This window comes from Cicer arietinum, chromosome 4, assembly GCF_000331145.2.
Source record: "Cicer arietinum cultivar CDC Frontier isolate Library 1 chromosome 4, Cicar.CDCFrontier_v2.0, whole genome shotgun sequence".
Classification (NCBI taxonomy): Eukaryota; Viridiplantae; Streptophyta; class Magnoliopsida; order Fabales; family Fabaceae; genus Cicer; species Cicer arietinum.
In genome coordinates this window covers 28,288,134-28,293,515 of record NC_021163.2, presented here as the reverse complement: position 1 = coordinate 28,293,515, position 5,382 = coordinate 28,288,134, and the positions used below count along the sequence as shown (strand labels likewise).

Here is a 5,382-nt window from a genome sequence, read left to right as displayed (position 1 = left end):
AAACCAAACACCTTTTGTAAACAAATACATTTTGGATTGGTCTCTTATTGTGATTAAGAGTAGTTATCACGTTTTTTAATTCAATTTATTTTACGAAGAAAAAAAAATTATAATAAGTATGTCTGTACGAGACATTGATTTTTTTTTTTTTGAAAAGAATGGTTTAATTGTCCTTTATTTTTCTGGTGAATCAGAGCGTTGAACTTAGACCTGGAACTTGGATCATTACATATAAGTTCCTTCATACTATAAACAAGTACATGTATAGTTTTTTTTTTTTTTTATGAGCAAAAATTTATAAACAAGTACATGTATGGTTAGTTGAGCCTTTCTGTAAGGTCGTGGTCATTGTTCGTATGTACTTCTTGTTGGGTGGAAAATAATGGACAAATAAATATGTGTCCCCCTCTCACTGAAGTTTGTCTACGCTATTTTTTACCGGATGCTCTTAAATTTACTTAAATAGTGCAAGTTAAAAAATATTTATTAAGATAGTACAAGATTTATTTCTCAAATTGAGTAAAAATAAAATAAAGATTTATTTCTCAAAAAAAAAATTATAAAAAGATCTAGAAGAAATTCAGTTTTTCTATATATATAATTTTTTTTTTCAAAAAAACTAATTATACCCCACATTGACAAGTATATATTAAAATATCTTACTATTTTTTTACCTCGCATCCCCAAAATGCGACCACATGAAAGATAATTTTTTACGTTGTAGTAGGAGGTCGCATTCCCGGGATGCGACTATTTATAAACTTTAATTTTCTTTAATTTTTTAATAAAATGCCGCATCTCCGAAATGCAATCATCTATAAAAAAAAAAATTTATTAGATGGTCGCATCCCGGGGATGCGACCTCTTGAAGGTCAAAAAATGTAAGACATTTTGATATATAAATTTCAACGTTGAGTATATTGGTTATTTTTTTTTATAAATATATATATATATATATATATATAATAATAATAATAATAATAAAAAAATAAAAAAATAACGTGAAATTCACGTTCAATAATGTTGAGAAAGAGGAAGAGGGGGTCGATTGTTACTAATAAAGAAGAGCTTTGTAGACCATGTTGTTCTACACTTTTTGTTTTTCGAATCAAAAGTTGTGATATCCATATTACTAAAAAGGTCTCATAAATAAAAATATACTTCATATTATTGAATTATTGAAATGATAATGACAATTTAGTATCATGTATTAAACTGAAAGTAAAAGGGTATTTATATACAACTAAAGGAGCAGAGTAATAACTAACTTGCTTATATCCTAACCAATTATGATGAGAAGATGTCGATTTGCTCATAAATTGACTAAGCTGTAGTACCACATATGAGATATCTGGTCTTAGCTTGCCAATTAGCCCGCAAAATGGTTTTGGATCTTGCCAATTAGTCCAAGAATCTACACTAAGTCTAATACATTTTTGCATTGATGCTAAAACTGGTTTGGATCAAGGAGGCTCATATCAGATAAAATGTCCATGGAATATTTTCTTTGGCATACATGGATGCCTTGTTTAGACCATGAAATTTCTAAATCCAAAAATTATTTTAGGTACCCCAAATCTTTGATCTTGAATGTTTGATGCAAGTATTCTTTAATTGATGTCATTTCCTCAATGTCATTGCCTAATAAAATAAGGTCATCTACATAAATTAACAAAGCATTGAATGAAGAGCCTTATTTCTTAACAAAATGAGAACGATCAGAAGAATATTGGACATAATTTTTAAAGAATAAAACAATGAATATTTTGGAGAACCATTGTTTGCTAGACTGTTTTAAACTATATAAAGATTTGTTCACTTTGCAAACTTGGTTTTGTTTAGACTTGTGATGCAACAAGTCAAAAATCACATAACCCTTAGTTCCCTATTTATATCCTAAGAAAATTCATTTCCTTGCTCGGGGTCAAGTTTATTCATATGATTAATCAAGGTGCTAGCAAAAGAAAGAAACCAAACACCTTTAATTCAAGTAAAGACGAAGGCTTTTAAAAAAGCATATCATAGCATTTTTTTTTTTTTATATAATAACAAGGGATGGTAAACGATTAATAAAAAAGATAGCATGAATTAAGGTATAACACCAAAAACATTTAGACAATTTAGAATAAAAAAGTAAAGTCCTAGTAACATTAAGCAAATGACGATGCTTGTGTTCAACAATATAATTTTGTTGTGGGGTTTCCACACAAGACGTTTGATGCAAAATACCATGATTAGAGTAAAAGGAAGGCATGTTAAATTCCATAGCATTATCACAACGAATGACTTTAATTTTAGCATGAAACTGAGTAGAAATATAAGCAACAAAATTAAGAATGCAAGTCCTAACATCAAATTTATGTTTCATAAGAACAGTCCAAGTATACCTAAAATAATAATCTATTATGGTCAAAAAATATTGAAACCCTTGAATAGAGGTAGTGCTAAAGGGTCCCCAAATATCCAATGTAACAAATCAAAAGGTTAAACAGAAACATGTTGGCTAGTAGGAAAAGGCAAGCAAGTTTGCTTGGCAAAATGGGAATGATCATAAACAAGTTTTTATTAAAGGATTTGTATGGAAAAATAATACAAATTTGTTGCAAAACAACGCATGTAGAATGGCCTAAATGATAATGTCACACATCAAAATCAATACCAAAAATCAGTTTACATTGAAAAGCCAAACATCTAGTAACATTTTTATCAAACATGTGAAATAACAAGAACAGAAATAACACTACTACAGTAGAAACATTGCAAGTATGACTAGCAGGGAAATAATTGTGTATGAAGAGATTGCTATGTAACTCAACATACCCAATTGTACTCTGGGTAGATATATCCTAAATAATACAAGATTGAGGAGAGAATATTAATTGGCATTTAAGGTGTTTGGCCAATTGCGATAAAGAAATCAAATTAAGGTCAAATTTAGGAAAATACAAAACATGATAAAGATAAAAGTGTTTTGAAAAATAAATATCACTAGAATAATAAGCCACCAAATAATTTCCATTATGAAAACTAATAGTGATGGGTTTAATTTGTTTAATTTTCGTAAAGGTATGAATGAAAGGATAAACATGATACGAAGCGCCTGAAACAAGAATCCAAACATATTTTGAATTAAGAATGTTACCTAACTTGGCAACACTAGAGATAACATGCTAATTGGAGTCCGATTTTCCGTTAGAGAAATCTTGTTGGGATGTTTCCAATATGTTCACCAAGAATATGAAGTCATCTCGAGAAATAGGCGAGGGACTATCAACATGTTATTGGCAAGTAGTAGCCTTTGAATTGGATTGAGAAGTCTTGTATTCATGAGTAACAAAATTGTTGGGATATTTCATGGATCAAGATGGAATTTGGATTTATACCCATGGAAAAGACCATGTTTGAAATAATAGTTCTCAATAGTATGATTAGTCTTGTTACAATGTGTACACAACATTGGTCGTTTATTGCCTCTTCCACGAACATAATTCTGACCTTGAAAACCCTTATTTCGACTGATGTGATTTCAAGAAACAACTATAGAATTGGAATCAAAAGAAGGTGATTCAATAGGTGAGACTGAATCATGTTGAGCCAAAAGAGAATAGGCTTTTGAAATGGACGGTAATGGGTCCATTGGGAGAATTTGGTTGCATACATTGTTGTAATTATAATTGAGGCCTTTGAGAAAACAAATAATGTATTTAGTGTTCTTGTAAGTGTGAACACATGTCGAAAGGGAACTTTTGCACAGGTTGGAGCAAATGGAAGAAGGGATTAGATGTAGATCCTCAAGTTCATCCCACAAGATCTTCAATTCTGTAAAATATGTGGAAGGAGATGATCCCCTTGACGCAAAGAAGTAAATCATGAAGAACGTCTGAAACCTTGAAAAAAATTAGCTTTGGTGAATTGTTCTTCAAGATCTTTCCAGAGTTCATGAGTCGAGTCAATGCAAATTATGCTTTGATAGATGTGATGAGAGACTTCTTGTGATCCAAGAAATCACCATGGTGTTACAGCGATCCCATAAATCAAAATTTGAATTTGTTTGTTTTATTGGAGATAAAGTCCCCTTGATGAATTTAATTTTGTTCCTTGAAGAGAGTGCACGTTTCATGGATCTACTCTAGTTATGGTAGTTGAAATCAGTGCAGGGAGTGTGGACAAGAACATCTCCAAGATTTTTTCTTGGATGAAGGAAATATGGGTTACGAGGATCTTGAGAATGTTTTTTTGATGAATTAACAAGAGTAGGACTGGTAGAACTAGAATCAGAGGGATCTAGGTCGGCCATTGCTAGGGTTCGAAGGTATGAAATTGAGGGAAAAGAAGATGAATGCAGAAGAAAAAAAAGTAAAAGTTACACTAATATCATATTTACTAAAAAAAGGTCTAAGAAATATACCTCATACTATTGAATTATTGAAATGATGATTACAATCTAGTATCATGTATTAAACTTAAAAGTAAAAAGGTATTTACATACAACTAAAGGAGCATAATAATAACTCACTAGCTTATATCGTAACCAACATATGTTGACTCATTGCTTCTATTGACATCAGTTATTTTTGTGTTATTGACTAATAACTCAATTTATACAAAAATAAATAACAAAACAAAACTTTTATACAATGTTTAATCGTGAGACTAAGAAGTTTTTGGCCATTCTAATACTTAATTATTTGTTCCATGCATGTTTCAAATGGATAAGGCCAGCAAAATCTCAACTGCTTAGGTTGGGAATGTATTGATTGTTGATTTTATAGGAATACAAAATGAGCTTGTGAGGTACTTTTACGACCATTTTTTTAAATTGACATGGGATCGCCCCCATCTTAATGGTAATGTATTCCCTTATATATGTCTTTGTGGCTCAAATTATTTCTTCATCTTCTCCATTTGATATGCAAGTGATTGAGGAGTTTCCCTAATCACGTAAAGTAAATAAAATCATGAGTGGTTTTAACTTCAATGTTATCTAGCCCTTTTGTGAGTTTTTGATCAAGGGTGTGGAAATTATATATTTTAAGAATTATTTTGTAATACAATTTGAAAGAAGTTATTCCTCATACTTCTTGACTCTACTCTTTTGAAAAATTATGTTTGATCTTTCTACATAAGTGCTTCTAAGAGCAAAGGTGTTAACAATAGTTTGGTAATGGTGATAGGTAGGCAGTTAATTAGTTGAAGGGGTGGTTGTGGAAAATTATTGTTAACAATCTCAAATTGAAGCACATATGACTTGAAAATATATTTATAAGTGGGGTCAATCTTCACCTGATTTAGTCAATATGTGGAGCAAGTGGTGGACTAGGCTCAATTTTCTTCTATAAAGTGGTTATTAGCCAACTCATTGGGGTCCTCGTGTTCTTTTTA

The 5,382-nt window shown here is 30.8% G+C and overlaps 1 long non-coding RNA gene across 2 annotated transcripts; it reads right to left on the bottom strand.

The window, feature by feature from the left end:
- Positions 1-1,143: 1,143 nt before the first annotated feature.
- On the bottom strand, positions 1,144-4,795 carry LOC113784255 (uncharacterized). 2 transcript variants are annotated; one of them, XR_012162652.1, is made up of 2 exons: positions 3,143-4,795; positions 1,144-1,659 (listed from the first exon to the last, which is right to left on the bottom strand). It is a non-coding gene; the product is annotated as an uncharacterized lncRNA (long non-coding RNA). The 2 variants fall into 2 exon arrangements; XR_003470274.2 differs by having other exon boundaries at positions 1,144-1,641.
- Positions 4,796-5,382: the final 587 nt, after the last annotated feature.